This window comes from Garra rufa, chromosome 20 (genome assembly GCF_049309525.1).
Source record: "Garra rufa chromosome 20, GarRuf1.0, whole genome shotgun sequence".
Classification (NCBI taxonomy): domain Eukaryota; kingdom Metazoa; phylum Chordata; class Actinopteri; order Cypriniformes; family Cyprinidae; genus Garra; species Garra rufa.
Genome location: NC_133380.1, coordinates 42767706 through 42790342, shown reverse-complemented (window position 1 = coordinate 42790342; position 22637 = coordinate 42767706).

Here is a 22637-nt window from a genome sequence, read left to right as displayed (position 1 = left end):
CTTTGTATTAATATCATGCTTTAGCTCTTAGCTAAGTGTTGTTATCATGTTTTAACATGATTCTAGCATGATGCTAGCCTATTTAAAACTTGCTAACGCTTTTTAATATGTTGCTAGGAGTCCGTAACACCATTAAAGTCACTTCCTGTTGTCAGCAGGTGGCGCTGTGACTATAACTGAATATGGGCATGTATATATCTTCAGGCCAGGAGTCTTATCAAACATGTGAAGTTTGGGGCTGATTGGACATTGCATGCCTGAGTTACAGTAACTTCCTGTTTTATATCTTTAACAACATGCTTTAGCACTAAGTAAGTGTTGCTAGCATGTTTGAGTACGTTTTAAACTAGTTTAGCACTCAATGGCTTTTTTAGTGTGTTGCTAATAGTGTGTCACAGTGTTAAACATGTCACTTCCTGTTGACAGTAGGTGGCGCTATGACTATAACTGAATATTGACATGTAGATATCTTCAGGTCAGGACTGTTATCAAACATGTGAAGTTTGGGGCTGATTGGACATTGCATGCCTGAGTTACAGTAACTTCCTGTTTCATTGCATTAAGAGTATGCTTTAGCACTTAGCTAAATGTTGCTAACATGTTATAGCATGTTTCTAGCATGTTGCTACCCTGTTTAACACTTGTTGATATTTTTAAAATTTTGGTAGGCATCCACAAGAGTATTGAACATGTGGCTTCCTGTTACCAGCTGGTGGCGCTATGACTATAACTGAATACGGGCATGGGCGTGTGTTCAGGCCAGGCCTCTTATCAAACATGTGAAGTTTGGGGCTGATTGGACATTGTATGCCTGAGTTAGAGTAACTTCCTGTTTCATTGTATTATTAGCATGCTTTAGCATATTAGCTAAGTGTTGCTAGCATGCTTTACTATGTTTGTAGCATGTTGAATATTAAGTTTGGGTCAGATTTGACATTATATGCATGAGTTACAGCAATTTCCTTTTGTATTTGTATTATTAGCATGCTTTAGCATATTAGCTAAGTGTTGCTAGCATGTTTTAGCATGTTTCTAGCATGTTGCTAGCCTATTTAAGACTTGTTAAGGCTTTTCAATATGTTGCTAAGAGTCCGTAACAGTGTTAAACATGTCACTTCCTGTTGTCAGCAGGTGGCGCTATGACTATAACTGAATATGGGCACTGACGTGTGTTCAGGACCGGACTGTTATCAAACATGTGAAGTTTGAGGCAGATCGGACATTGTATGCCTGAGTTATAGCAACTTCCTTTTTCATGGCGAAACATCAAAGTTTGTCCGGCCGCCACGGACACGCCCTTTGACGAAAACTCTAAAGCTTCGCAATTTAACATCGCAAAGGCCTTATGAAGACACTCAGCAAATTTGAAGATGATCGGATAAAAACTGTAGGAGGAGTTCGTTAAAGTACGAGGCATGAAAATGGCAAAAACTGCACAAAAATCGTACAGGAAATTCAATATAACAGACTTCCTGTTGGGTTTCGGATGTTGCACCAGGAGACTTTTTTGTAGGTATTGGTGTGTTACATGTGTGTACCGAGTTTCGTACATGTACGTGAAACGTAGCTCGAGGCGCACTCCGTTGAAATTTTATAGGTGGCGCTATCGAGCCATTTTGGCACACCCACTTCTGAAAACCATATCAGATGTAAATTTTCGCCAGGTCTGATGCGTGTGCAAAGTTTCGTGAGTTTTCGGGCATGTTTAGGCCCTCAAAAAGACTTTTCATTTTGGAGAAGAAGAAGAAGAATAATTAAAGCTGCAAGCAGCGATGAACGGGCCCTCGCACACGGGCTCACCGCCGACCGGTGGCTTCAGGAACACAGCTAATGGTGGGCAGTATGCTTTTAATAGAGTAAAAATAGGAGAAATATGTCAAAGTCACTTAAAAGTGCCAAATTTCCTGCTGCCAGCTGGTGGCGCTATGCCTATAACTGATTATTGGCATGTAGATGTGTTCAGGCCAGCACTTTTATCAAACATATGAAGTTTGGTGCAGATTGGCCTTGGTATGTTTGAGTTAGTGAAAGATATGATATATCCTGCTGCCAACAGGTGGCGCTATGATAATATCTGAATATTGTCCTTTAGGTATCTTCAGGCCAGGACTCTTACCAAACCTGTGTAGTTTGAGGCAGATCGGACATTTTATGGCTGAGTTATAACAACTTCTATGTCCATGGCGAAACATCAAACTTTGTCACGCCGCCACAGACACGCCCTTTAACGAAAACTCAAGATCTTCGCAATTTAACATCTCTAAGGCCCCCAGCCAGCAATGACATGTGGGGCCCAGATGAGGGCTTCATGGGCGGCAAATGTGGGCCCCATTATGGGCTTGCACCCGGGATTTACATTGGGGCCAGCCGTGGAAGCCCAGACTTACTAAGTGGGACCTGTAAGGGTACTGCATGGGTCTTAATTGGGCAATTCATGCCAAACCCATTTGGGCCCCACCTGCCCAAAGAGTGGGTTTGCACCCGGGATCCACATGGGGGCCAGCCGTGGATGCCCAGATGGGTTTTAAGTGGGATCTGTAAGGGTCTTATGTGGATCTTAACTGGGCAATACATGTCAGACCCATTTGGGGCCCACCAGTCTGTAGGGGTTTAAAGTGGGCTTGCATCCGGGATCCACATGGGGGCCAGCCGTGGATGCCCAGATGGGTTTTAAGTGGGATCTGTAAGGGTCTTATGTGGGTCTTAACTGGGCAATACATGTCAGACCCATTTGAGGCCCACCAGTTTGTAGGGGTTTAAAGTGGGCTTGCACCCGGAATCCACATGGGGGCCAGCCGTGGATGCCCAGATGGGTTTTAAGTGGGATCTGTAAGGGTCTTATGTGGGTCTTAACCGGGCAATACATGTCAGACCCATTTGGGGCCCACCAGTCTGTAGGGGTTTAAAGTGGGCTTGCACCCAGGATCCACATGGGGGCACGCCGTGGATGCCCAGGTAGGTTTTAAGTGGGATCTGTAAGGGTCTTATGTGGGTCTTAATTGGGCAATTCATGACAGACCCATTTGGTCCCCACCTGCCCAAGAGGGTTTAAAGTGGGTTTGCACCCAGGATCCACATGGGGGCCAGCCAACGCCCAGGAGGTCCAGGCCGCCCCAGACGCCCCCCCGGGATGTGCCGGAATCCGCCCCCTCGCCCTAGCCACACACCCGGACGCCCCAGCAGCACCCCCCCAAATAATTACAATAAAAAACCTTCAATAAAGTGTCAAAGCATGCTCAAGGTGGACAATTAACATTTTTATTTAAAAGACAAAAAACAGTCTGCAATACAAAGTCTGTGCAAATGCCATATAAAATTTACATTTTACATTTCAGCTATTTTTTTTAAGAAATACAGCACAATTAAATTAAAAGAACACGGGACAGTTTCATTAAAACATTTAAATATATGTTTACCTTAAAACTATTAGAAAATATTTCCTGATAATTCACTCACCCCCATGTAATCCAAGATGTTCATATCTTTCTTTCTTTAAGTCAAAAAGAAAGTAAAGTTTTTGAGGAGTAGATTTCAGGATTTTTCTCCATATAGTGGACTTCAGTGGGATTAAGGTCAAGGATAAAGGTTTCAAAATTTCAATACAGCTTTCAAAGGGCTTTACAAGTTCCCAGTGAACCTTATTCCTTGGGTGGGATGATGTAGAGCCCTTTGAAGCTGCATTGACAATTAAATTTGGACCTTCAACCCCTTGGCTCCCATTTAAATATGGAGAAAAATCCTGGAATGTTTTCCTCAAAAACCTTTTTGACAGAAAAAGAGACAGACACAAGCATCTTGAATGACACAGGGGTGAGTAAATTATCAGCAGGAAATATTTGTGTCAGAATTGAACTAGTCCTTTAAAACTGAATAAATACAAAACCAATACATCTACAAAATTGTCAAGATTAACAATTTTATTAGTTTCAGATGTAAATTTAGATTATTGAATTTTTCATTACCAGTTATTCAGAGCTCCGAGGTGAAATTTAACTGAAAATGCATTTCTATTTCATCCACATCATTTTATTTTAATCCACAATATTCTACTGACTCCCATGGACTCCAAATACAGTGGTGTCCAAAATTATTAGAACACTAGTATTTTTACCAGCTAAAAATGATTTTATTTCAGTCATGTCTATCTTTTGCTGTAGTGTTTCAATGGGTAATTTATTTTATATTTCTAAACATTAATTTTGCCATTAAATGTGATAATCCAGTAAGATTTTTGTTTGACAACAGCCAGTGCTCCAAACAGAGATCTGATCTTATCATCATCCATTCTGCACAGAATGGCATGAAGAAACAGAACAAACTGAGACAGATTAAATCTAGAAGAACTGTGGCAACGTCTCCAAGATGCTTCAAGAGACCCACCTGCAAACCTGAAAAACTATCCGCAAGTGCACCAAGTGCAAAAGCTGCTTTAAACACAAGATGATGGTCACACCAAATGTTGATTTAATTTAGTTAAAAGAAGTTAATTGATAAAGAAAACATTTATGACATTTTTATCAACATTCTCATTTTACAGAATTTGTACACAAGTGCTTAAAACTTTTAACAGTACTGCTTTGCTGGTAGGTTTCTTTAAGCATCTTGGAGATGTTGCCACAGTTCTTCTGGATTTAAATGATGAGATTAGACCTCTGTGTGAAGCGCTGTTTGTTTTCATACTTATTGTGTCACTGATTATTATAATTAATGGCAAAATGAACGCTTGGAAATGTAATCTGATATTTCATACTGACACACTATAGCAAATGAAATAAGTTTAAACCATTAGTTAAGGTAGTTTAAATACTAGTGTTCTAATAATTTTGGGCACCACTGTAGCTCTGATAATTAATGTAGTGTGAGAATAAGTGAAACCAAAACATACAACAAAAGGTCCATGACTCTGCACTAGAAGTGACAGACACACAGATAAAGAGCAGTCATCCTCCAAATGGCCAGGAATCAGCTGAATCAGCTGGGGGTAAAAAACAAAACAAAAACAAATTTAAAACAAAAACTGAAGAAAAATACTACGAACTTTCCTTTAAAAATAAATTTATGTTAGTGTGTCTTAATGTAAAATGAATACTTACTTCCTCTGAAGATTAGAAGATTTTCATTCCCAAAACTTCTGGATCATAAGGGGAAATACACACACAAGCAATCAATTAAATTAAAATTAATTTGTTTGACATTATCTACTTACTGACAGACATGGGCTTGCGAAAATGTACTCACCGGCTCCATACCAAATCTGCACAGCTGATCCAAAATCCTGGTTTACATAGTATTCTTCTCCATGGAGTCCAATGATCATGCTTTCAGGTCCTCTCTCTGTCAGATGAGTTCACATAACAGTGTTCTCAGGTTACTCATTTTGAAGTTCTGTCACATTTTATGAGTTTGATCTTAAAACTAGCATGGGTGCACGATATGACCATATTATTTCACAATAGTAATATATCACAGTATAGTTATTTATAATATTGTATTTCATTCAACATACGATCAAAGTAGTTACAAACAATAGGACTAATACAAAGGCAAGTTAAGTACATTTAATGATTTTCTCTTTAGTATTTTGTTGTTTGATTATAATTAAGACCGACTGGTAACGTTAGGCTTAATTATACTGCTGTAACTTTAAGAAGAAAATGCACAGATCCAGTAACTGACACCTAACCTGGTTTGTTAATCTTGAATCAAAACATTAGTGACTGTATTTAGGTCAATTACATCTTAAGTAAACTGTCTGTATTTGACTATTCAAGTGAGCTGCAGATTTCTTTCACTACATATATTCGGCAAGACATAAATATAACGTTAGCGCCTAGCCGCAGCTAACAGTATTAGTTAATACTAACAAAACACAGTAACACACACTGGTAGGATACTAAGATATGTAATCGCGATTAGTATATCACTTCAGTACCTTAATGTAACTAGCGTAACAGTCTATAGAACTTTATATAATAGTAAAAGGTACTTACCTTTTGCAGTTTGCATGATCTTTAGCTGCTGGTAAAAGTCCATATTCGCGTTTGTTTGTTCTCAATCTTCATCCCACAACCAAAACTCGCTCAAAATATGAATTAAACAGTCAGACGTAAAATAATCCACGTGAAAGCCGTTGCTAGAGAAATGACCGAAACAGACTGCAACAGAAGCCGATCGGCATATTCAAATTTAACCGGGAAACGGCTCCCTACCAGTCATTGGCCAGAATATTCAAAGGCAGCGATAATCAAACGCTCATTGGCTGTCGCCAGTGCCGTCATAGATTGCAATTTGCCGTGTTTCACTTTCAGCCGGTAATGCGTGATTTAAATAAGAAAGCGCGTCATTAGCTTTTTCAGCATTTAACAACTTGAATTATGCACTGCTTCCCACACTAAATTATCATCCTACTGTATATTCCACCAGAGAGGACTGCAAACGTATTGTCATTTGGACTACTGTGGTATTGCTTTTTGACAAGACTAATGCAAATAAATTATACACTCACTCTTTATTGGTTAATTTTTTCTTTATAAAAAAAAAAAAAATGTAATGCAATACATTTTTATTGCATGGTTACATGATTTGTGGATTTTAAGACTGATTTTCTATTTTATACATATTCTACTTTTTTAGAATTACAGAGTTTTAATGTAAAATACACCTAAATAAAAACTAATAAGATTTACTTTCAAATTACACCGTGTTCCAAATTATTATGCAAATGATATCTTTCTCCGATTTTCATAATTAGTAAATGCAAATGACAGTCAGTATAATTTTTTAAGTTATCAACCATAGGGTATAATTTGAATTTTATTGAACAAACCTCCTAATGATAACAGTATTTATTTCAAAAATAAAAAACTGAAAATGCACTGTTCCAAATTATTGTTCACAACAGAGTTAAAACATTTTATAGGTTGTAAAGAACTGAAAATTGGCATTTTCTGAATTTGCAGCATTAGGTGGTCATATTTACTGAAATCAAAAGCTATTTCAATCAAAAACATCCTAACAGGGCAAGTTACATCTTAACATAGGACCCCTTCTTTGATATCACTATCACAATTCTTGCATCCATTGAACTTGTGAGTTTTTGGAGAGTTTCTGATGGAATATGTTTGCAGGATGTCAGAATAGCCTCCCAGAGCTGCTGTTTTGATGTGAACTGCTTCCCAACCTAATAGATCTTTTGCTTGAGGATGCTCCAAAGGTTCTCAATCTGGTTGAGGTCAGGGGAGGATGGTGGCCACACAATGAGTTTCTCATTTTCATACTTTGCCGAGGTCATTTTCACACCTTCAGGGACCCTAAAGGAACCTACCAGCTCTCTCCCTATGATTCCGGCCCAAAACGCCACCTCCTTGTTAACGTCGCAGCCTTGTTGGGACATGTTCCATCCACTATTCCATCCATCTGGACCATCCAAAGATGCACGACACTCACCAGTAAACAAGACTGTTTGAAAATTAGTCTTCATGTATGTCTGGGCCCACTGCAACCATTTCTGCTTGTGAGCATTATTAGGAGTGGCCGAATAGTAGGTTTATGCTCAACTGCAAGCCTCTGAAGGATCCTACACCTTGATGTTCGCGGGACTCCAGAGGCACCAGCAGCTTCAAATACCTGTTTTCTACTTTGTAATGGCATTTTAGCAGCTGCTCTCTTAATCTGATGAATTTGTCTGGCAGAAACCGTCCTCATTCTGCCTTTTCCTGAACAAACCAGTCTGTGCTCTGAATCAGCCACAAATCTGCACAGTATATCTAATGTTTTCATACCTTGTCCAAGGCATTGTACTATTTGACACTTTCGGCAGCAGAGAGATCTTTTTTCTTTCCCATATTGCTTGAAACCTGTGGCCTGCTTAATAATGTGGAACATCCTTTCATAAGTAATTTTCCTTTAATTGGGCTCATTTGGCAAACTATTTATCACAGGTGTCTGAGATTCATTTCAGTGATCCAAAGAGCCATGAGACACAATACCATCCATGAGTTTAATTGAAAAACAATTTTTTTTTTATGTTTATGACACTTACATCCAATTTGCATAATAATTTGGAACACGGTGTACAAAAAGAACATTAAATTGTTAGTATAGACATAAACCTTAATGAGCTACATTATTTAATTACAGATTGTTTTTGTAATTTTATGTCAATGTGTAAGTAATTTAAGAAAACAGAAAAAATACTGCAAAAAAAAAAAAAAAAGAATTCCTGTAATTTGTCAATAATGGAATAATACTTAAAAGAATAGTTAAGTTGTTAATTTACAGATATTGTTTGTAATTTTACAAAGTTTTTAACAATTTAAAATAACACAAAAAATACTGTAAAAGTAATTTTCCTGTATAAAAAAGAAAAAAAAATGTAATTTGCCTTTAATGATATAGGACCTAAAATAACAGTCAAGTTGTTAGTTTACAGATATTGTTAGTAATTAGTGGTGGGCATAGATTTTTTTTTAATCTAGATTAATCTCACTGTAATTTTGAAATTAATCTAGATTAATCTAGATTAAAATGGCTAATTTGAATTCTGCTGAAGGCTATCCGAATATGTGTGCTACCCAAATAATGACTAAAAGGTAGTCTTTGAGAATGGGTTTCTCAAGCCAGGTGGCACATTAGACCAGGCACTCATCTCCTGTTTCCAAAATGCACCACAAACTGCTTGACAATTGCATTTACAACATAATTAATACAAACTTGTGTAAACAAGTACTTCTGCGCAAAAGGCTGCATGACGTGCGCGTTCCCCTTAAATACACAGACGCGTGCGGGCATGGATATCTGTGTGCATAGTCTTCGATTAAACTGCGTTGGTTTTAGAAGCGTCAATTCAGTTGTTGCATATAGTTTAATGTCTTTATTTCGGGATTATCAAAGTAAATTATAACTCAAATTTGAGATTTTACTGGGGCACGTGCAGGGTCTAGCAACGCACCTGCCCTGAAGCAAACCCGGCGGCTTCATAGGTGCATCCATGTTTGCACGTCTCGTTTGATGTGGTCATTTCACACTCACAGTAGGCATACACACAGGTTGAAGACTCGTTCTCACCTCCTACAGTGGCTATAGGTATACGTCATCCGCACTAAAATATCAAGGTGAAAGTCATCATATCTTGCGTAGTTTAGACCCAGTTCCCAACCCAACTTTGAGAATAGATTAACGGCGATATTCTTTTTATCGCCTGATAAGAGTCTCACGTTAACGCAGCACGTTAACGCCAATAACGGCCCACCACTATTAGTAATATTACTAAGTTATGAATGTAATTTGAAATCACAGAAAACTACTGTAAAAAAGTTAGTTATTTTCTGTAAAATTAGTAAATTAGTAAATTAGTAAAACTGCAGTTCAAACCAAACTTAGCTTATAAATATGCCATTCAAGACGCATATATGTGTTCCCAGATCAAACCTATGCCCACTTGGCCCATAAATATGCCATTCAAGACCCATATATGCGTTCCCAGATCAAACCCATGCCCACTTGGCCCATAAATATGTAATGCAGGACCCATATATGTATTCCCAGTTCAAACCCATGTCCACTTGGCCCATAAATATGTCATGCAAGACCCATATATATATTCCCATATCAAACCCATGTCCACTTGGCCCATAAATATGTCATGCAGGACCCATATATGTATTCCCATATCAAACCCATGCCCACTTGGCCCATAAATATGCCATTCAAGACCCATATATGCATTCCCAGATCAAACCCATGCCCACTTGGCCCATATATATGTCATGCAGGACCCATATATGTATTCCCAGATCAAACCCATGCCCACTTGGCCCATAAATATGTCATGCAGGACCCATATTTGTGTTCCCAGTTCAAACCCATGCCCACTTGGCCTATAAAAATTCTATGCAGGACCCATATGTGCATTCCCAGTTCAAACCCATGCCCACTTGGCCCATAAATATGCCATGTAGGACCCATATATGCATTCCCAGTTCAAACCCATGCCCACTTGGCCCATAAATATGTCATGCAGGACCCATATATGCGTTCCCAGATCAAACCCATGCCCACTTGGCCCATAAATATGCCATTCAAGACCCATATATGCATTCCCAGATCAAACCCATACCCACTTGGCCCATAAATATGTCATGCAGGACCCATATATGTATTCCCAGATCAAACCCATGCCCACTTGGCCCATAAATATGTCATGCAGGACCCATATTTGTGTTCCCAGTTCAAACCCATGCCCACTTGGCCCATAAATATGTCATGCAGGACCCATATATGCATTCCCAGTTCAAACCCATGCCCACTTGGCCTATAAAAATTCTATGCAGGACCCATATGTGCATTCCCAGTTCAAACCCATGCCCACTTGGCCCATAAATATGCCATTCAAGACCCATATATGCGTTCCCAGATCAAACCCATGCCCACTTGGCCCATAAATATGTCATGCAGGACCCATATATGTATTCCCAGATCAAACCCATGCCCACTTGGCCCATAAATATGTCATGCAGGACCCATATTTGTGTTCCCAGTTCAAACCCATGCCCACTTGGCCTATAAAAATTCTATGCAGGACCCATATGTGCATTCCCAGTTCAAACCCATGCCCACTTGACCCATAAATATGTCATGCAGGACCCATATATGTATTCCCAGATCAAACCCATGCCCACTTGGCCCATAAATATGTCATGCAGGACCCATATTTGTGTTCCCAGTTCAAACCCATGCCCACTTGGCCTATAAAAATTCTATGCAGGACCCATATGTGCATTCCCAGTTCAAACCCATGCCCACTTGACCCATAAATATGTCATGCAGGACCCATATATGTATTCCCAGATCAAACCCATGCCCACTTGGCCCATAAATATGTCATGCAGGACCCATATTTGTGTTCCCAGTTCAAACCCATGCCCACTTGGCCTATAAAAATTCTATGCAGGACCCATATGTGCATTTCCAGTTCAAACCCATGCCCACTTGGCCCATAAATATGTCATGCAGGACCCATATATGTATTCCCAGATCAAACCCATGCCCACTTGGCCCATAAATATGTCATGCAGGACCCATATTTGTGTTCCCAGTTCAAACCCATGCCCACTTAGCCTTTAAAAATTCTATGCAGGACCCATATGTGCATTTCCAGTTCAAACCCATGCCCACTTGGCCCATAAATATGCCATGCAGGACCCATATATGCATTCCCAGTTCAAACCCATGCCCACTTGGCCCATAAATATGTCATGCAAGACCCATATATGTGTTCCCAGATCAAACCCATGCCCACTTGGCCCATGCCTGTCCCTTATGTGACCTATGTAATCAGCTCATATGGGCTTCCTATGTGGGACTCATACTACAAAACCTACATGGGACCCGCTGATTTCACCCAGCCAAAGCCCATGCCCACACAGTTCCCATGGAACCCGTAGTTAACCCAGCTGGGCCCCACAAGTCATTGCTGGCTGGGCCTCTAGATCAGAATGACCAAATATAATGTTGATATCATTAAATCTCTAGGAGGAGTTTGATACAAGTCATTTCCTGTTGCCAACAGGTGGCGCTGTGATTATAATACAATATTGGCCTTCAGATGTGTTCAGACCAGGACTCTTATCGAATATGTGAAGTTTGAGGCAAATCGGACATTTTATGGCTGAGTTATAACAAGTTTTATATCCATGGCGAGACCTCGAAATTTGTCAGGCCGCCACGGACACGCCCTTTACTGAAAACTCAAGATCTTCACAATTTAACATCGCTAAGGCCTTTATATTAGACTGGCCTATTTTGGTATTGATCTGTATAAATTTCTTGGAGGAGTTGGTTGAAGAGTACAGCATGACACTTCCTGTTGCCTGCAGGTGGCGCTATGACTATAACTGAATATGGGCATGTAGACGTCTTCAGGTCAGGAGTGTTATCACACATGTGAAGTTTGGGACAGATCGGACATTTTATGGCTAAGTTATAGCAACTTCCTTTTTTATGGCGAAACATCGAAATTTGCGAGGCCGCCACGGACACACCCTCTGATGAAAACTCTAGATCTTCGCAATTTAACGTCACAAAGGGCTTTAGATTAGACTCAGCAAATTTGACGTTGATCCGAATAAATCTCTATTAGGAGTTCGTTCAAGTACGAGGCCTGAAAATGGCAAAAATGACACAAAATTTGCTGAGAAAATTAAAAATAAACGACTTCCTGTTGGGTGTCAAATTTTGCTCCAAGAGGCTTTTTTGTAGGTATTGGTGTGTTACATGTGTGTACCGATTTCCGTGCATGTACGTGAATCACAGCTGAAAGCACACACCGCTGAACGTCTAAAGGTGGCGCTGTCGAGCCATTTTGCCACACCCACTTCTGCAACCCATATCAGACGTAAATTTTCGCCAGGTCTGATGTGTGTGCGAAGTTTCATGAGTTTTCGGGTATGTCTAAGCCCTCAAAAATGCGATTCATTTTGGAGAATAATAATAATAATAATAATTAAAGCTGCAAGCAGCGATGAACGGGCCCTCGCACCCAGGCTCACCGCCGACCAGTGGCTTTAGGAAAACAGCAAACGGTAGGGGCAGTATGCTTTTAATACAGTAAATATAGGAGAAATATGTCATAAGTCACTTAAATGTGCCAAATTTCCCGCTGCCAGCTGGTGGCGCTATGCCTATAACTGATTATTGGCATGTAGATGTGTTCAGGCCAGCACTATTATCAAACATATGAAGTTTGGTGCAGATTGATTTTGGTATGTTTGAGTTAGTATATATGATATAATTTGCTGCCAACAGGTGGCGCTATGATAATATCTGAATATTGGCCTTTAGGGGTCTTCAGGCCAGGACTCTTACCAAACCTGTGAAGTTTGAGGCAGATCGGACATTTTATGGCTGAGTTATGACAACTTCTATATCCACGGCGAAACATCAAACTTTGTCAGGCCGCCACAGACACGCCCTTTAATGAAAACTCAAGATCTTCTCAATTTAACATCTCTAAGGCCTCTAGATCAGACTGACCAAATTTAATGTTGATATCATTAAATCTGTAGGAGGAGTTTGCTACAAGTCATTTCCTGTTACCAACAGGTGGCGCTGTGATTATAACAGAATACTGGCTTTCAGATGTTTTCAGGCCAGGACTTTAATCGAACATGTGAAGTTTGAGGCAAATCGGACATTTTATGGCTGAGTTATAACAAGTTTTATATCCATGGCGAGACCTCGAAATTTGTCAGGCCGCCACGGACACGCCCTTTACTGAAAACTCAAGATCTTCACAATTTAACATCGCTAAGGCCTTTATATTAGACTGGCCTATTTTGGTATTGATCTGTATAAATTTCTTGGAGGAGTTGGTTGAAGAGTACAGCATGACACTTCCTGTTGCCTGCAGGTGGCGCTATGACTATAACTGAATATGGGCATGTAGACGTCTTCAGGTCAGGAGTGTTATCACACATGTGAAGTTTGGGACAGATCGGACATTTTATGGCTAAGTTATAGCAACTTCCTTTTTTATGGCGAAACATCGAAATTTGCGAGGCCGCCACGGACACACCCTCTGATGAAAACTCTAGATCTTCGCAATTTAACGTCACAAAGGGCTTTAGATTAGACTCAGCAAATTTGACGTTGATCCGAATAAATCTCTATTAGGAGTTCGTTCAAGTACGAGGCCTGAAAATGGCAAAAATGACACAAAATTTGCTGAGAAAATTAAAAATAAACGACTTCCTGTTGGGTGTCAAATTTTGCTCCAAGAGGCTTTTTTGTAGGTATTGGTGTGTTACATGTGTGTACCGATTTCCGTGCATGTACGTGAATCACAGCTGAAAGCACACACCGCTGAACGTCTAAAGGTGGCGCTGTCGAGCCATTTTGCCACACCCACTTCTGCAACCCATATCAGACGTAAATTTTCGCCAGGTCTGATGTGTGTGCGAAGTTTCATGAGTTTTCGGGTATGTCTAAGCCCTCAAAAATGCGATTCATTTTGGAGAATAATAATAATAATAATAATTAAAGCTGCAAGCAGCGATGAACGGGCCCTCGCACCCAGGCTCACCGCCGACCAGTGGCTTTAGGAAAACAGCAAACGGTAGGGGCAGTATGCTTTTAATACAGTAAATATAGGAGAAATATGTCATAAGTCACTTAAATGTGCCAAATTTCCCACTGCCAGCTGGTGGCGCTATGCCTATAACTGATTATTGGCATGTAGATGTGTTCAGGCCAGCACTATTATCAAACATATGAAGTTTGGTGCAGATTGATTTTGGTATGTTTGAGTTAGTATATATGATATAATTTGCTGCCAACAGGTGGCGCTATGATAATATCTGAATATTGGCCTTTAGGGGTCTTCAGGCCAGGACTCTTACCAAACCTGTGAAGTTTGAGGCAGATCGGACATTTTATGGCTGAGTTATGACAACTTCTATATCCACGGCGAAACATCAAACTTTGTCAGGCCGCCACAGACACGCCCTTTAATGAAAACTCAAGATCTTCTCAATTTAACATCTCTAAGGCCTCTAGATCAGACTGACCAAATTTAATGTTGATATCATTAAATCTGTAGGAGGAGTTTGCTACAAGTCATTTCCTGTTACCAACAGGTGGCGCTGTGATTATAACAGAATACTGGCTTTCAGATGTTTTCAGGCCAGGACTTTAATCGAACATGTGAAGTTTGAGGCAAATCGGACATTTTATGGCTGAGTTATAACAAGTTTTATATCCATGGCGAGACCTCGAAATTTGTCAGGCCGCCACGGACACGCCCTTCAACGAAAACTCAAGATCTTCACAATTTAACATCACTAAAGCCTTTATATTAGACTGACCGATTTTGGTGTTGATCTGTATAAATCTCTAGGAGGAGTTTGTTGCAGAGTACAGCATGACACTTCCTGTTGCCAGCAGGTGGCGCTATGACTATAACTGAATATGGACATGTAGATGTAATCAGGTCAGGAGTGTTATCACACATGTGAAGTTTGGGGCAGACCGGACATTTTATGCCTGAGTTATAGCAACTTCCTTTTTCATGGCGAAACATCGAAATTTGCCAGGCCGCCACGGACACGCCCTCCGATGAAAACTCTAGATCTTCGCAATTTAACGTCACAAAGGGCTTTAGATTAGACTTACCAAATTTGGCATTGATCCGTATAAATCTCTAGGAGGAGTTCGTTCAAGTATGACGCCTGAAAATGGCAAAAATGACACAAATTTTGCTGAGAAAATTAATAATAACCGACTTCCTGTTGGGTGTCAAATTTTGCTCCAAGAGGCTTTTTTGTAGGTATTGGTGAGCTAGATGTGTGTACCGATTTTCGTGCATGTACGTGAATCACAACTGAAAGCGCACACCGCGGAACGTGTAAAGGTGGCGCTATCGAGCCATTTTGCCACACCCACTTCTGCAACCCATATCAGACGTAAATTTTCGCCAGGTCTGATGTGTGTGCGAAGTTTCATGAGTTTTCGGGTATGTCTAAGCCCTCAAAAATGCGATTCATTTTGGAGAATAATAATAATAATAATAATTAAAGCTGCAAGCAGCGATGAACGGGCCCTCGCACACGGGCTCACCGCCGACCGGTGGCTTTAGGAACACAGCAAATGGTGGGTAGTATGCTTTTAATACAGTAAAATAGGAGAAATATGTCAAAGTCACTTAAATGTGCCAAATTTCCTGCTGCCAGCTGGTGGCGCTATGCCTATAACTGATTATTGACATGTAGATGTGTTCAGGCCACCACTTTCATCAAACATATGAAGTTTGGTGCAGATTGACCTTGGTATGTTTGAGTTAGTGAAAGATATGATATATCCTGCTGCCAACAGGTGGCGCTATGATAATATCTGAATATTGGTCTTTAGGTGTCTTCAGGCCAGGACTCTCACCAAACCTGTGAAGTTTGAGGCAGATCGGACATTTTATGGCTGAGTTATAACAACTTCTATGTCCATGGCGAAACATCAAACTTTGTCATGCAGCCACAGACACGCCCTTTAACGAAAACTCAAGATCTTCGCAATTTAACATCTCTAAGGCCTCTAGATCAGACTGACCAAATATAATGTTGATATCATTAAATCTCTAGGAGGAGTTTGATACAAGTCATTTCCTGTTGCCAACAGGTGGCGCTGTGATTATAATAGAATATTGGCCTTCAGATGTATTCAGGCCAGGACTCTTATCGAATATGTGAAGTTTGAGGCAAATCGGACATTTTATGGCTGAGTTATAACAAGTTTTATATCCATGGCGAGACCTCGAAATTTGTCAGGCCGCCACGGACACGCCCTTCAACAAAAACTCAAGATCTTCGCAATTTAACATCGCTAAAGCCTTTTTATTAGACTGACCGATTTTGGTGTTGATCTGATTAAATCTCTTGGAGGAGTTTGTTGCAGAGTACAGCATGACACTTCCTGTTGCCAGCAGGTGGCGCTATGAGTAAAACTGAATATGGGCATGTAGATGTCATCAGGTCAGGAGTGTTATCACACATGAGAAGTTTGGGACAGATCGGACATTGTATGCCTGAGTTATAGCAACTTCCTTTTTCATGGCGAAACATCGAAATTTGCGAGGCCGCCATGGACACGCCCTCCGATGAAAACTCTAGATCTTCACAATTTAACGTCACAAAGGGCTTTAGACTAGACTCTGCAAATTTGGCGTTGATCCGAATAAATCTCTAGGAGGAGTTCGTTCAAGTATGACGCCTGAAAATGGCAAAAATGACACAAATTTTGTTGAGAATATTAATATTAATCGACTTCCTGTTGGGTTCCGGATTTTGCTCCAAGAGGCTTTTTTGTAGGTATTGGTGTGTTACATGTGTGTACCGATTTCCGTGCATGTACGTGAATCACAGCTGAAAGCGCACACCGCTGAACGTCTAAAGGTGGCGCTGTCGAGCCATTTTGCCACACCCACTTCTGCAACCCATATCAGACGTAAATTTTCGCCAGGTTTGATGTGTGTGCAAAGTTTCATGAGTTTTCGGGTATGTCTAAGCCCTCAAAAATGCGATTCATTTTGGAGAAGAATAATAATAATAATTAAAGCTGCAAGCAGCGTTGACCGGGCCCTCGCCGTCTGGCAGTCGCCATCCCGATAGCATCAGGAAAACGGTGCCCAGTTGGCACATGCATTCACAGTAACCCTTTGGACTAACCCTAACTGTCTCTCCTCCTGTCTGACTCTTTCTCTTGCCACCCATCCCCCCTCCTTACACTCAGCCACTTACCACACAAACACACACATAGAGTGCAGAGCAGAGTGAGATCAGTTATGTTTTTTAATTTTCTTTCATTCGTGGAGTTTTGTATAATTATGAAATGAACTGTGTTTAATCAGAATGAATAGTTATTTGTATGAAAAAAGTTTCAAAGAGTTAGGATGCTGCACTTTAAATATATAATAAATTATTGAAAATTGAAAATGGAAAATGAAATTCTAGGCACGCTATCTGCCTCAAAAACCCAGGAAACAAATATTTGAATGTATTTTGTATTTTTATTTATTTGCCATGGCAACAGCATTTGATGCATCAGAGACGCCTTTACAGACTCTCATCGGCCGTGTTTTTACATCATTCTGATGAAGTTTGAAGAAAATCGAGTACAAATATATTGTTCGTTGTTCGTTCGTGTGTTAGTTCATTAACCATTGTTAACAAAAAAGACCCTATTTTAAATAGTTACCATGTTTTATGATCTACAACCATTTTAAAATATTATTTTAATGATCCATAAGCATCTGTGAAATAATTATAAACAAATATATTAAAAATAAATACATATTAACTTAGTTGATGTATTTGTTTCTCATTCTAATTAAGTGAACTGAGCAGTATAGTGTCATACTTATAAGATTTTTTGTTCTATCAGTGAGAGTCTATATATGTATATAAATCATATAATTTTTCCTTAAAAGATTAAAAAAAAGATTTTAATGCTCTTTAAGCACCTATACAAAATAACTATGTAAAAGTACACTGACAGAACAGTATATATCAACTGATTCTATGGATTATTTTCATTCTTATACACTGAGAATGAGCTAAATAGCATTATTGTTCAAACGATTCCTTATCTTATGAGGACCTCTAGTGTTCATCCCTGGTACTAGAGCTTTAATCTGACAATTTATATGACACTTTTAATGTTTTTGGGGCCTCTGAGCATGATAACATTTTGAAACTACACGTATTTCCTAAGAATTTCTTGTTCTTTATATGTAAAAAGTTTTGATGAGTTAGAATAATGCAATTTAAAGATATATGGAAATAACTCTCCATCTTTTTTACTGTTACATTCATAAATCACCACATCAACACCGTTCAAGATATCCCAAAGCCGTTCACATTTTAACATCTTCAGTATCTTGGCACCATGTTGACAAAGTTTGGTGTCTGATTCTGCTATGAGTGATATGAATTTATTCAGCTATATTTTTCCAAAAATCCACATTCAAATCAAAATAGCTGACTTCCTGTTGGTCGTAGCTAATGGGTGTAAATTTTTTGCAAAAAAAATCTGGTGACCAAAAATTATTAGGCTGTAGTTAAGAACTGTTAGTTTTATGGACAATTAGAATGTTTTGTATATGCAGACAAGGGCTTTATGATGGGCCTGATTTGAATTTAGAAAAAAAAATATATTTCTTAAACATGTTTGAAGTTCTTAATAGATTTCACTGTTGCACATTTAGTCTTTTTATTTTTTTACAGTAATGTGCATTTTGCAGTTTGTTTACATGGTGTACATTGGATGCACATATTTATGACTTCTTGTTACAGTATTCATTTAAAATAAAAGTGTGCACCCTATTATTAATGTAGATGTGTATTTCAGTAATAAACTTAAGTAGGGGAGTTTTAAGTTACCAGCATTTATATCAAAATAGTGATCCCATGTCTGCAAAACTAACATTTTAAATGAAATATTGATAGCTAATCGATATCGAATCGAATTGAATCGAATCGAAACCATAAAAATAACAATTGAATCGAATTGCCAAATTGGTCACAATACCCAGCCCTAATTCACATCCTAATGAATAAACAACCAAGAGTTTAAATATTCCCTTCTATCTCCTCCTCTCTGACTCTCACTTTCCACCCATCCCCCCTCCCCACTGTCACCCTAACACTCAAAAAACACACACCCACTTACCACGCACACACATAAGTGCAGAGCAGAGAGGGATCAGATTTGTTTTTTAATTTTCATTAATTCATAGATCTTTGTATAATTATGAAATGAATGTTGTCTGATCAGAATGACTAGTAGTCTGTATGAAACAAGTTTCAAAGACTTTGGATGCTGCACTTTAAAGATATAATAAAATTACGGCTATCTTTTTTTACTCCGATTTCAATCAATCACCACATCAACACCGTTCAAGATATCCTAAATCTGCTCGCAATTTATAATCTTCAGAATGTTGGCATCATGTCAAAAAAGTTTGGTGTGAATTGGTTGGTTTTCCAGAGAGAAGTATATAAAATTCCACAGCCTGATTTTTCCAAATATCCACATTCAAATCAAAATAGCCGACTTCCTGTCGATCGTAGCTAATGGGTGTAAATTAGAAATGTTTCTGGCTTGATGAGATCAATATATGTACCGAGTTTGGTGACTGTAGGACAAATTAAACCCCCAACTTTTGTCAAAAGGTGGCGCTATGGAGCGCCTGCTCCACGCCCATTTATGGGCTTTTATCAGTGTCTAAATATCATTAATACAGATGTGTGTGTGAAGTTTCATGAATTTCTGAGTATGTTAAGCGGCTCCAAAACACAAAAATCTAAAGTTAAAGTTTGACACGTTGCCATGGCAACATGATAAAAGTTATCGATAATGCAATTCACAGATTCTCATTGGCTGTGTTTCAACATTATTGAGATGAAGATTGAAGCAAATTGAGTAAAATTAAGAGGTTGATTTAAAAGCATTTAGAAAACGTTGCGCTTTGTGCTGCCAGTTGGTGGCGCTATAACTTTGACTCCTAATAGTCACATCTCTGTGATCGGCATCATAAGATGAACAAACTGCTGAAGTTTGGTCAAAATCAGACAAAGTGTGTTAAAGTTATTAGACACTTCCTGTTTCTCATTTCTCGCCATAACTTTGTCGCCCTGCCACGGCCAAACCGTTCAAGATATCAAAAATCCCCTGGCAATTTTGCGTCCCCAATGTCTTGAGATCATGCTGACCGAGTTTGGTGGCCATCGGTGGAAAGGTCTAGGAGGAGTATTTCAAATTCCATTGCATGCGCTTTTTAGACATCCCTGAATAGCTGACTTCCTGTTTGGTGAAGCACGGACTGTGAGCACGGAAGTTGTTCGGCCCGATGAGGTCTATATGTGTATGAATTTTGGTGACTGTAGATCAATTGGTGTCCGCTCCAGAGTCCCTCAAAAGTCGCAATTTTTAACGCTGTGCCACGCCCCCCCCAGGTGACCCCCCCATGTCAAAGTCTGTCCGGCCCTGAGGGCCGCAGGTTCCAATGTGTGTGCAAATTTTCAAGAGTTTTCGTGTATGTTAAGGGCCCCAAAATCCCCCAAAACATTGAAAAAATAATAATAATAATAATAATAATCCTTAGAAAAACAATAGGTGGTGGCGCTATGACTATAACTAAATACTGGCATGTAAATGTATTCAGGCCAGGACTCTTATCAAACATATTAAGTTTGGGGCTGATTGGACATTGCATGCCTGAGTTACAGTAACTTCCTGTTTCATTGCATTAAGAGTATGCTTTAGCACTTAGCTAAATGTTGCTAACATGCTTCTAGAATGTTGCTACCCTATTTAACACTTGTTGATATTTTTAAAATGTTGCTTGGCATCCACAACAGTATTAAACATGTGACTTCCTGTTGCCAGCAGGTGGCACTATGACTATAACTGAATATGGGCATGGGCTTGTGTTCAGACCAGGACTCTTATCAAACATATTAAGCTTGGGTCAGATTGGACACTGTATGCATGAGTTACACTTATTTTTCTTTGTATTAATATCATGCTTTAGCTCTTAGCTAAGTGTTGCTAGCATGTTTTAACATGATTCTAGCATGATGCTAGCCTATTTAAAACTTGCTAAAGCTTTTTAATATGTTGCTAGGAGTCCGTAACACCATTAAACATCACTTCCTGTTGTCAGCAGGTGGCGCTGTGACTATAACTGAATATGGGCATGTATATATCTTCAGGCCAGGAGTCTTATCAAACATGTGAAGTTTGGGGCTGATTGGACATTGCATGCCTGAGTTACAGTAACTTCCTGTTTTATGTCTTTAACAACATGCTTTAGCACTAAGTAAGTGTTGCTAGCATGTTTGAGTACGTTTTGAACTAGTTTAGCACTCAATGGCTTTTTTAGTGTGTTGCTAATAGTGTGTCACAGTGTTAAACATGTCACTTCCTGTTGACAGTAGGTGGCGCTATAACTATAACTGAATATTGGCATGTAGACATCTTCATGTCACGACTGTTATCAAACATGTGAAGTTTGGGGCTGATTGGACATTGCATGCCTGAGTTACAGTAACTTCCTGTTTCATTGCATTAAGAGCATGCTTTAACACTTAGCACTTAGCTAAATGTTGCTAACATGTTATAGTATGTTTCTAGCATGTTTCTACCCTTTTTAACAGTTGTTGAATTTTTTTTAAAATGTTGCTAGTCATCCACAACAGTATTAAACATATGGCTTCCTGTTACCAGCTGGTGGCGCTATGACTATAACTGAATACAGGCATGGGCGTGTGTTTAGGCCAGGATTCTTATCAAACATGTTAAGTTTGGGGCTAATTGGACATGGTATGCCTGAGTTAGAGTAACTTCCTGTTTTGTTGTATTATTAGCATGCTTTAGCATATTAGCTAAGTGTTGCTAGCATGCTTTATTATTTTTGTAGCATGTTGAATATTAAGTTTGGGTCAGATTCAACAGTATTTACATGAGTTACAGCAATTTCCTTTTGTATTTGTATTAATAGCATGCTTTAGCTCTTAGCTAAGTGTTGCTAGCATTTTTTAGCATGTTTGTAGCATGTTGCTAGGCTATTTACGACTTGTTAACGCTTTTCAATATGTTGCTAGGAGTCCGTAACAGTGTTAAACATGTCATTTCCTGTTGTCAGCAGGTGGCGCTATGACTATAACTGAATTTGGGCACTGACATGTGTTCAGGACCGGACTGTCATCAAACATGTGAAGTTTGAGGCAGATCGGACATCGTATGCCTGAGTTATAGCAACTTCGTTTTTCATGGATAAACATCAAAGTTTGTCAGGCTGCCACGGACACGCCCATCGACGAAAACTCTAAAGCTTCGCAATTTAACATCGCAAAGGCCTTATGATGACACTCAGCAAATTTGAAGATGATCGGATAAAAACTGTAGGAGGAGTTCGTTAAAGTACGAGGCCTGAAAATGGCAAAAACTGCACAAAAATCGTACAGGAAATTCAATATAACGGACTTCCTGTCGGGTTTCGGATGTTGCACCAGGAGACTTTTTTGTAGGTATTGGTGTGTTACATATGTGTACCGAGTTTCGTACATGTACGTAAAACGTAGCTCGAGGCG